This window comes from Lissotriton vulgaris, chromosome 9 (assembly GCF_964263255.1).
Source record: "Lissotriton vulgaris chromosome 9, aLisVul1.2, whole genome shotgun sequence".
In the NCBI taxonomy this organism is placed as follows: domain Eukaryota; kingdom Metazoa; phylum Chordata; class Amphibia; order Caudata; family Salamandridae; genus Lissotriton; species Lissotriton vulgaris.
In genome coordinates this window covers 1,210,263,367-1,210,275,549 of record NC_141697.1, presented here as the reverse complement: position 1 = coordinate 1,210,275,549, position 12,183 = coordinate 1,210,263,367, and positions in this window count along the sequence as shown.

Below are 12,183 nucleotides of genomic sequence, written 5' to 3'. Positions count from 1 at the left end.
CATCGAGAAGACCGTCATCAAACAAATGACCCGCGACCTCGAGGAGAACAGCATCCTAGACCCTTCCCAGTCCAGGTTCTGCAGCAACCACAGCACCTAAACTGACTTCATTGCCGCCACCGATGACATCAGGACCCTGCTAGACAACGGAGAAACAGCGGCCCTCATCCTCCTGGACCTATCAGCCACCTTCGACGCGGTCTGCCACTGCACACTATGAACACGCCTACACGACGCCGGAATCCAAGAGAAGGCCTTGGACTGGACCACCTCTCCTTCCTCTCCGGCAGAACACAGAGCGTCCACCTTCCCCCCTTCTGCTCCAAAGCCACCGAGATCATCTGCGGCGTACCCCAGGGCTCATCCCTCAGCACAACGCTGTTTAACCTCTACATGGAACCCCTCACCCACGTCGCCCGACTGCACAACCTAAACATCATCCCTTATGTCGATGACACCCAGCTGATCCTCTCCCTCACCAAAGACCCCCACACCACCAAAACCAACCTCCACGAAGGAATGAAGGCCGTCGCCGAATGGATGAGGAACAGCCGACTGAATATGAACTCGGACAAAACAGAGGTCCTCATCCTTGGATCCACCCCTTCGGCCTGGGACGACTCCTGGTGGCCGACCGCACTGCGAACACCTCCACCACCCACCGACCACGCACACAACTTAGGAGTCATCCTCGACTCCACGACTAAGCAGGTCAACGCCGTCTCTCCCTCCTGCTTCAACACTCTCTGCATGTTCCGCAGGATCTACAAGTGGAACCCCACTAAAACGAGAAGAACGGTCAACCAGGCCCTCGTCAGCATCAGGTTGGACTACGGAAACACCCTCTACGCAGGAGCCTCTGCCAAACTCCTGAGACGACTGCAATGCATCCAGAACGCCTCAGCACGCCTATCCTCGACATCCCTCGCCGCAGCCACATCACACCTCACCTGAGAGACCTGCACTGGCTCCCCGTCAACAAGAGGATAACATTCAAGCTCCTCACCCACATACACAAGGCACTCCACAACACCAGACCAGCGTGCCTCAACAGACGACTCAGCTTTCAAACCCCCACCCGCCAGCTCCGCTCCGCTGGCCTCACCTTCGCCACAGTCCCCTGCATCAGAAGAGCAACCTCCAGCAGCAGATCGTTCTCCCACCTCGCCGCCAAGACCTGGAACACCCTCCCCACCCACCTACGGCAAACCCAAGACCTGCTGACCTTCAGAAGACTCCTCAAGACCTGGCTTTTCAAGCAGTAGCAGCACTCCCCACCCCCCAGCGCCTCGAAACCCTCATGAGTAAGTAGTGCGCTTTACAAATTATATGATTGATTGATTGATTGCAACAGCAGGCAGGACAAAGCTATTTGAGAAAATAGTGCTCGGAGGCTGTCAATAAAGCCTATTGAGTAACACATGTAACAGGGGTGTCGCCATGGGAGGTTACAAAATGAGGCCAGGCAGTGCTAAGGAGGGACTACTAAGCCTATTGACTAAGGAACAGCCACACTTTACAGTGGACAGTGACACAGCCAATGAAAAATATGGGCGGAGTGTGGGTGGAGCTTCAAGTCCCTACCTGAATTCAGCATGCCCCGCAGAGCAGCGCATGCGCTGCCAAGGCTCGACCTTAAAAATGACTGGGCTCTTGAAAATGTTTGAAAAATGATCTTGTATGTTCAAAAACCTGGCTAACTGGTGCAATCCAATACACTTCTGCACCCCTCTCTTTTCCGTTCATTGTGGAAGAATGATGTCATCTCACTTTAATGGTCTGGGCACACGTTTAATTTATAGAATATTTCGTTAGGTTGTCCAGAATTGCAATTCTCTGTTAATGTTTTCAAATCTGTGCATCTGTTTTATTATGGTAATACAACTCTTTAAAAAACATCCGTAGGCGCTACGTAGGACTGTGGCTACCGCGGGTTGCAAAATTATACTACTGCTTTGCGTTTGCCTCTTGGACTTCGACTAGAACAGACTCCTCAAGAATGTCTCAGTTTCTCCTCTGCCCTGCCGAAGAGTTTACACTCGCCCCCTGCAGAAGGCTGTTTAAAATGGGGGCACAGTAAGAGCTGCTGCTCTGCCGGACACACCTTGTACCATGATTCCGCCAAGCTGTTTTGTTTACTAAATGTTTTACAACTTAGGTGGAACCTGCATCTGAATTTTATTGTGTTGCAGCAGAAAAATTGTTTTGCATATTTTCTCTTAAACCAGCACACCCGTAGGCCATTCCCTTGGGGCTTGCTGGGACTCCAACAATGAAACAATGCTCGAGCTGTATTCGGTGGCAGACCAGGTGCCAACGTCTCTGACATATTTCGTAAAACTGATAATTACAAATCGCCTGGTAGAAACACGCGATTGCTTTGCACTCCAGCTGTCTCTGACCCTCTTAAAGATACTTTAAGCGAGAGAGTTGCCTTTATTCTCTGATGGATCTAAATCGGCCTTATTCCCTTAATCTTTCCTGCTAATAAACACATGAATATTTTTTTCTAACACTGTCTGCTGTTCTGTGCACGACCCTACATTGTTTGAAAGAGATAAACAAATGTATCACTAATGTATACGTAAAGCTTTTCTTTATGTCTTGCACGCGGAATTTGTATGACAAAAGTGCACAACTGACCAAGAAAAAATAAGGCCCTTTCAATGGAGGCAAAGTCATTAAGATCATAAAATCAGTGAGTATAAGCACAGCTTTTTTGTACTGTTCTCAAAATATCGTGATGCTTTTGTGAGGTGTCGTTTCTTTAAAGCAGACAAGAAAAATGCTATATTTTAGTCAGATTTCTCCTACCCAGAACCGACCACATGTGTTTTCTATTCGAACACAAAGTAGGTCCCCAAAGGGCAGGAGGTCCTTCTGATTCGAACAGATCTAACCAACCGTGAACAGTTCGAGGAAGACAAGTGAGAACCATACTGTAAAGGCGCATTTAATTGTTACAGGGTCACCCATGGCTGCCCAGAAGTTCATACTTTAGCGATCTGAGGAAGTATATTCATTGTGTAACATTCAGCATGGGATTTGCTTTACTCAACAGTGGCGCAAAACAATTTGCAAGTCCACTGGTGGCAACAGCTACATCTCTACTTTATAGATGACTTGCCCTAAAACAGGATTGCTGTGAATAATCATTTCACAATGTTCAGCGCATTCGCAATAATGCCATTGGCTATCCTTTAACTTCATGTTCTAAATAGCTTTCTAACAACGTGTATATTCTCATTACCAGTCATTTTATTGTCATCGTTGCGCTGCATTTGCAGGCTGTTTTTGCGGCCTAGTTTTTTTCTACTTATTCATCAATAAATATTGTAAGTTAATGTTTAACCAACATCAATGAACTGCGTTTCTACCGGAATAATCAATTTCTTCTACAAGAATGCTTACAAAAGCTTCAATCCATAAACAATTCACCCAAAAATCAGCAATTACTGATTCTCGTGCCTACTGGGGACCCTAAAGTTTGTAACAAACGAAAAAGGCAAGCCACTAAGTGCGCCTGTAGGAAATCGTTTTTTTTTATTATGGGGGTGAAAACCCTTCTCAAGCAACAACCACAATCCTTGTCAGGGTGAACCACTGAAGTCGGTAAATTAACCTGTACTTAATCGTTGGATAGCTTGCCACATAGGAAGTCAGGGTTAATTTAGAGGCAATGTGTTAAGTGTTTATGCAGCACACAAACTGTAATAAAGTGAAAACACAACAAAAAAAAACAAGCACTGGCGTTGCCAATAGGTCTCGCAGTAGGAAAGTTGGAGCTATTACAATTGCAAATAACAATGCCTTTTATTTTTGTTTTCATTTTAAAAACATAAAGGGCTTTGTCATTTAAAAAACCAATAGCTCCAACTTTCCTACTGCGAGACCTATTGTGCACTGCACAGTGTGGTTGAAAGTGGCACTGCGTGTGTGTAAATGGCTTTGAGTGAGTTGCGTTGCGTGGGTGAGTGGCGTTGCATGTGTGAGTGTTGTTTCGTGGGTGAGTGGCGTTGCGTGGGTGAGTGGCGTTGCGTGTGTGAGTGGCGTTGGGTGTGTGAGTGGCATTGCATGGGTGAGTGTGGCGTTGTGTGTCTGAAAGTGGTGCTGTCTGGGTAAAAGTGGCACTGCGTGGGTGTGAGTGGATTTGTGTGAGTGGATTTGCGTGTGTGAGTGGCGTTGCGTGGGTGAGTGACATTGCGTGGGTGAGTGGCGTTGCGTGTGTGAGTGGCGTTGCGTGTGTGAGTGGCGTTGCGTGTGTGAGTGGCGTTGCATGTGTGAGTGGCGTTGCATGTATGAGTGGCGTTGCATGTGTGAGTGGCGTTGCATGTGTGAGTGGCGTTGCATGTGTGAGTGGCGTGGCATGTGTGAGTGGCGTTGCATGTGTGAGTGGCGTTGCATGTGTGAGTGGCATTGCATGTGTGAGTGGCGTTGCATGTGCATGTGTGAGTGGCGTTGCATGTGTAAGTGGCGTGGCATGTGTGAGTGGCGTGGCATGTGTGAGTGGCGTTGCATGTGTGAGTGGCGTTGCATGTGTGAGTGGCGTTGCATGTGCATGTGTGAGTGGCGTTGCATGTGTGAGTGGCGTGGCATGTGTGAGTGGCGTTGCATGTGTGAGTGGCGTTGCATGTGTGAGTGGCGTTGCGTGGATGAGTGGCGTTGCGTGGATGAGTGGCGTTGCGTGGATGAGTGGCGTTGCGTGGATGAGTGGCGTTGCATGGATGAGTGGGGTTGCGTGGGTGAGTTGTGTTGCGTGTGTGAGTGGTGTTGCTTGGGTGAGTGGCGTTGCTTGGGTGAGTGTGGCATTGCGTGGGTGATAGTGGGCTTGCGTGGGTGTGAGTGGCGTTGCGTGTCTGAAAGTGGTGCTGTGTGGGTGAAAGTGGCACTGCGTGGGTGTGAGTGGCTTTGAGTGAGTGAGTGGCGTTGCGTGGGTGAGTGGCGTTGCATGTGTGAGTGGTGTTGCGTGGGTGAGTGGCGTTGCATGTGTGAGTGGCGTTGCGTGGATGAGTGGCGTTGCGTGGATGAGTGGGGTTGCGTGGATGAGTGGGGTTGCGTGGATGAGTGGGGTTGCGTGGATGAGTTGCGTTGCGTGTTTGAGTGGTGTTGCTTGGGTGAGTGGCGTTGCGTGGGTGAGTGTGGTGTTGCGTGGATGATAGTGGGCTTGCGTGGGTGTGAGTGGCGTTGCGTGTCTGTAAGTGTTGCTGTGTGGGTGAAAGTGGCACAGAGCCTTTGATGTGGCCTGGCGCAGGAGAAATGCTGCTGCTGCTAATTAAATATAAAAAGTGTTTAGGGACTCACGGCTGCCGAGAGTAACAAGGCAGTGCTGGGAGGGGGGCTGCGCACCAGCTGAAGTGCTCTGGTTGCACGGCCTGCGGCCGGCCGTGTGAAGTGATAAGCCTTTGAAGTACACAGGCATGCTGTGACGGAGGTGTGAGAGGTCTGGCAGGGAACAGATGACCTGGCTGTGAAGCAGGGGGCGGGGCAGCGCTGGGGAAGCCTGTGGGAGGGTGATTGATGCCTTTGATGTGGGGAGGGAGGAGAGCCTTTTGCGAGCCTGCAGGAGAAATGCTGCCGATGCGCGTGCATGTTTAATCACGTGATTCACGTGAACTTAAAGAAAACCGCGGCTGAAAGCCCGTGGTTTGAAGAGGATTTTGGCCACTTGAATTCTCATTCCCTCAATGCGCTTGCGCGCATTGTAGGTCACGAGACCTAACCACCAATTAAAAAAAAAAAAATTTAACAAATTAATAAAAGGAGTTCAAAACGACCAAAATCCAGTTAGCAGAACTGCTGATATAAAGTTTTGAAGGTTTAAGTAAAAATAGTGCCAAGAAGCCGAAAGAGCTAACTGTTTGAATCCGATCGTGTTAGACCAGGACAAAGTCACAATTTCAGGCTGACCGTGATGGAGTGCAGCTGGATACAGGGACCAAGTTAGTCTAGCTGAAAATGTTACCTTCAACATGCAGAATTCAAAACTTCAGGATTTCACAGAAAGAGCTCAACATATGCCATCCAATGGGAGCACGTCTTGGGGAGCAGGAACTTACTACAGCAGAGGCCAGCAGGGCTCAGACATGCCCAGTTGCAGATCCAGATGCAGGCCCAGGCAAGGCCAGTTGCAGAAGGTCAGCTGGGCAGTTGCAGGGAGGCCTTTGGAGCTTGATTTTTATTTTTGTAAACAGATTTTTATTAATTTCTAATAAAACAGTTAGTAGCATCACATATGTCATATTGTAATTGCGTGCTAGTTTCATTGTACATCATGTGGTTACACATAATAATCCCGGGATGTCTCTCCACAAATTGTCCGTAGTCCTGCTCTTGCACAAGGAAATGATGGTTCATCCTAATTCTAAGACAGCTCTTAGCTCCGTGGTCCTGTAGTGCTTGGTAAAGCGCACTATTTGGTGTGGATCTTCTCAGGGTTCTGCTCCTCAGTTAACACCCAACAAAAATCCCCCTCTCCTCCCGCCAATCATCCAACCTTCCCACACCCAGGAATGTCGCTAAATCATCAAATTCTTTGTATACTGATGCTTGCCAGTCCAACAGTGCACCGTACGTTCTATTCCAGTTAACGCACCCCCATGGTCAGGGTTATGCCTATCATGCGCTCCACTAGGCAGCCCGATTATGCGGTCAGCAGTCAGGATCGCCCAGTGAATCAAGTGCTCAGTCTCCTGCAGCAGGGACTACACCGTCAGGGTTTACATCATTGTCATCAGTCGGCTGTTTCAATAACTCCACTAATGCCACCCATGCCCTCGCAGCCGCCAATGTCTTTTCGTTCCCAGTTCTTTGGGCCATTTGCAGTCGGAAGGTCCCTTCTCAGTCTGCCTACTTCACAAGTTCCCTCGTCCATCTTAGCACACTAGGAGCATTTTTCGCCTTCCAATGGCTAGTGAGTTCCCTTTTAGCCAACACCAATCCCAGGTCTATAAACTTGCTAGTGACCTTATTCCTGGCAGTGTGAGGGAACCAATGTAGGAGGCAACACCCTGGTTACGTCACGTTTCGTCGGGTCCACTAAGCTAGTCATCACCCCTCTCCAGAACTCTCCCAGAAGCAGGCTCCCAAAGCATGTGTAAAAACCCTGCATCTTCCAGTTTACACCTCGGGCAGGCGGTTCGGGCCCCAAAATATTCATTAAACTTACTCGGGGTAAGGTATGCCCTGTGTAGAACAAAGAAGTGAATCAGCTGGAAGCGCGCATTTCAAGTACTCTTCCAAGCCCTTTCCACCAGTTCTCCCCATGGTTTCTCGTCGATGGTCTCACCCAAGTCCCCTTCCCATTTGATGCGTAGGGCTGTCAGGGGTCGGCGTAACTCCTGGGTGAGGCAACGGTAGAGGCAAGTGACCACCTTAAAAGTTCCAGCAGCTATCACTATATATTGACAAACCAGGGAGGTCTGACGTTCCACTATTCCCTCCTGCCAATATTTTCAGATAGCTGCTGACAGGGCAGCATGTAGAAGGAAATCCCCTCTTGGGAGATCGTAACGCTCTAGGAGATCATTAAAAGGGAGCAAGGAATTTTCTTCATATAAATCCCCTATAGTAGAGATCCCCGCCTCCCTCCATGTCTGTAATCGATGCCAGTCTCCACCATGGGGCAGTGCCTCGCATACCAATAATGAGATCTATGGCACATAAGGAGATCTTATCTGCGCCCGTCCAAAGGACTGATTCCAGCACCTGCGCGCTGCCCGTAGGTCCGAGGGGGGCATCTCATCCCTCAGCAACACACAGGAAAGGAGCTGTATACTCGGATCCGGACCTCCAGGGTCCTCTGTGTTCCTGAGACGTCCCGCCATCCACTTCGTAAACCACTGCAACTGAGCTGCATGGTAATAGGCTTCAAAATCTGGCACTGCAAATCCCCCTCCGTCCTGGGCCTCATCATGGTGGTAAGTGCTACTCTCCGCCTTCGGGTGCCCCAAATAAACCCCGTAATCAGAGTGTTGAATTAGGCAAAAATTCTGATGGGATCCAGAGTGGCAGCGATCCAAAATAATAGAGCAGTCTAGGCAGTGTGACCATCTTTAATAATGCTACCCTATCCGCTACTGACAGCGGGAGGGTCCCCCAGAACTCAAAATTACTTTTGGTTATGCATATTGCTTGCCCTATGATGCCCTCCAGCAGATCTACAGGGTCATGATATATTTTAACACCCAAATAAGGCAGGCATCTGTTTTCCCACAACACGCCTTCCATTTATAGTGGTCCAACCGTCTCTGCAAAGCAGGGAAAAGGCACGTCTTGGTCCAATTTACCTGATGTCCTGCGACTCGTCCCAGTATACCCAGCAGATCCTTGGCTCCTCGTAGAGCTTCTCCTGAGTTAGGTAGGAACATCAGGAGATCGTCAGCATATAGTGCTATATATTGGAGCTGTCCCTTCACCTCTCAACCCTGACAGTGGCGCCCTGATCAAGCGTGCATGGCCAGAGGTTCCATCGCCAGCGCAAATAATAGGAGAGACAACGGGCAGCCCAGTCTCATTCCCCTGCCCACCACGCAGGCATCCGAAATCAGCCCTCCAGTTCTAAGTCTAGCAGTAGAATTGGTATATAGGATTGCCGTCCATGCTACGAAACTTTCTCCCAACCTGAACGCTCTCAGAACTCTAAAAAGATATGCCCACTCGAGGCTATCAAAATATTTCTCGATGTAGATTGCTAAAATGCATGCCTCCTCCTTTTGGTATGTGTTCACTTCTAATATTCGTAGGAGTCCACGTATCTTTATCGCTGTATTCCTGGTCGGAATAAATCCTGCCTAGTCCACATGTACGAGCGTCGACGTGGACTAGCAGACATGCTTGCCAATATGCGATTTAAGATTTTATAGTCCAAGTTGAGGATGGCGCTGGGACGATATGCAGTTTGGTCCCAAGCCGGTTTGCTGGGTTTTAAAAGTGGAATGATTAAAGCCTTCCTCGCTGAAGCAGGTAAGTAGTCTTCACGTTTTGCCCTATTACATAGCGCCACTCGTTGGGGAGCCAATAGGTCTACGTACGTTGAATAAAAATCAATTGAAAGCCCATCGGTCCCGGTGTCTTATTCCTGGCCATATGTTTGATGGCGCCACGTAACTCCTCAATCTCGACGTCTCTACCCAAAGCTTCTGCTGCCTCAACCTGAGGAAGTTCCACATCTGCTAAGAATCCCACCTCCTCCAGCACTCCAGGGTCTAGCCTGCTTTGGTATAGGGCAGTATAAAATTCTAAAAACTGGACATTAATATCCTGCTGGCTATAATAGACCTCGTCTTCTCGCTCGCAGCTCAAGTATCGTCATCCCTCTGCGTAATGGGTTGGCCAACCAGGCTAGCAGTGATCCAGCCTTATCCCTCTCAGCATGAGCCCGAGCAATATAGGCCTTATAATCGAAACAATGCAGCTTTTCTACTTGGGTCGCTAATATTTCTCTAGCTGCAAGAAGGTCAGCTTGTCTATCCATTTTCTCCGGTCTATCCATTTTCTCCGGTCTATCCTTTTCTACCGCCCTGAGTCATTGTTCCGTGCTTAGTACATCTCGTAGGAGAACCTTCCGCACCCCCACCACTTCCCCAATGCAACAGCCCCTTCTAACAGTTGTAAAGGCATCCCATTTAATGAGTGGGCGTGTCGCTGTGTTGGCATTAGCTAGGAAGAAATCCTCGATAGCGGTGCTTATTGTGGACCGAAACACCTGATCCCCCAATGTTTCCAGCCTCAGGCGTCTATTAGGTATTTTAGGTCTAATCCGTACCGAGTCTAATTACACCAGCAATGGTTTATGATCGGAAATTGTTCTAGTCAAATATTTACTCAGGCTGACCCCTCCATGTACATCCGGGGAGCATCGGATTGAGTCTAAGCGAACGTGTAACTCATGTAAGGGGTTGTATGATGTAACAACGCATTCTGTTGCAACGCATGCCTTTCCCAAGCATGCGTTACAACGTGAATGCCATTACTACGCATAACCTTTACCACGAAAATGCCTTTACCACGTATACCTTTACAACGATTTTCGTTGTAAAACCATGCATGGTAATGGCATTTTCATGGTATAGGTTATCTCCGATCTCTGCCCTAATTGCTTTCACTGCTCCCCTGCGCCCTCATACCTCCAGCTAGTTTTTTTATAATACCCCTTCCCTGTACCCTTGTGCGACCCTACGCCCCCACCCCCCACAAACCCTTCTATCAAATACCCCTCCACAGATCCCTAAAAATGTACCCCTGCGCGACACCACCCCCTCATTCCTTTATTTATTTATTTTTTAACTAAAATCCCCCTTACCTCTTCATGTCCTCTCCTCTTCAAGTTCTTCCTTGGTGAGTTGCACGTCGTAAAGAGGAAGCGGATGTGTCTTTCCGTTTCCTTTAACAACGCCGATTGCCTCCACGTCTTTTAACAACGAAGGAAACAGGTGCAGGGGTTTTTTTTTGGGGTGTGGGGGAGACCCCCCAAGCCCTCTTTTTTAAACACACGCTTTTTTTGGCGGGGGAGGGGTGACCTCCCAAACCCCATTTTTTTATTTAGCCTTTAACACACATGCCTTTACTACATATCTCATAGTAAAGGAATGCGTGGTAAAGGCTAAACGTGGTAACCATGCATGCATTGTAATGCATGTATGGTTAAGCTTATGCGAGGAAACGGCTGCGTTGTAGTGGCTGTTTCCCATGTAAGGCAGAAAAGTAGGAATAATCCCTTTTCTCCGGGTGCTGGGCTCTCCAAGTAACCGTTAACACCCAGTGGTGCTGCCAGTCACGTCTAGCCTCAGCAATTCTGTGTGTGGGAGCGTCAGGAAGCGGCGGGTTTGAGTGGTCTAATCTGACATCAGTAATACAGTTAAAGACCCCCCTAGTAGTACTGATCCTGTTAATACTAATGCTAGTGTCTGTGAAAGGTCCGCTAAAAATGCAGGTTGATCTACGTTGGGGCATAAATACTCCCTATCGCTATATCCCGTCGGTCCAATCTCCATGAAATCACCACAAATCTGCCCTCTGGATCTATTATTTGGCTACCACATTGAAAAGGGACACCCGTTCGCACCCAGACCAGAGTCCCCCTGGAAAAAGCAGAGTATGTAGTATAAAACACCTGCCCCCTCCATATTTGCTGCAATGCAACTCCTTCCCTCTGCGATAGATACGTTTCCTGCAATAGGGCAATCTTTACCCTTCTCCTGACCAGGTATGTATGTCTTTTATGACAACGTAACATGGTGTGCATCCCCATAACGTTCCAAGATCTAAATGGCGGATCCCATTGTACGAACCTTGTTGTATCTTTAAGTAGTCCCCCTATAGCGACATGCCTGGACCCAAACCAAATCCCTTCAACAATGAAAACTCCCCAACAGCCCCTCCGCAGGACAGGTACAAACAAACAAGTTCCCATCCAAACTAATACATGTGAACAGTTATTCACAAAAAGTGGTGGGCGTAAACTGACCCTGTTGGACCCAGAACTCCCCAGGTCTCCCCCAAACCTCTTAGTTCAGGTGGTAGCCCCAGCTTCTGCTTCAGTGCCCCCAGGTCGCCACCATTAGGCGCAGGCCCCTGCGAAAGTCACCTCCCAGCAGCAGGAATCCCATTTTCATACAACCTGATGTGCGAGCTTCAGGCTATGTCGTCCGCTGTTTGAGGGGTAAGGTCCAGGAGCTCAATCTCAGATTCTCCATTCGTGCTGCTCGGGCACGAGCCCTCAGATCTGTCCCTTCCATGTTCACTGGTGGTCGTGTTCCGGCTAGCGCTTCCATGGCTAATCTCCGCAACCGCCTTCACAGCCTTGTCCCTCTCCAGTCTCTGCCCTTGGAAGGAGCTCTTGGAAGAGGTGGAGGAGTGGTTGGCGTCCGCTGGATCAAGCCCGGTGATAAGGTACGAGTTCCAGTGGTTGTCGGGTCTCCAGCCATTCCCATGCGTCAGGTCGGGCAGTAAAGAAATGTGTCTCTGATTTATCAATCACCCAGAGGCTTGCCGGGAACATGGCGTAGGGGATTTGCAGTTGGCGCAGTTTCCGCTTGAAGGTCAGGAAGGAAGCCCGCTGCTGTTGTACCTCTCCAGTGAAATCCGGAAAAATCATCACTTTACTATTTCCAATCTGCAAGTTCTGTTTCTCCCGGGCTTGTTGCAGTATATGGTCCCGGGACCAATAGTTAAGAAGTCTCACCA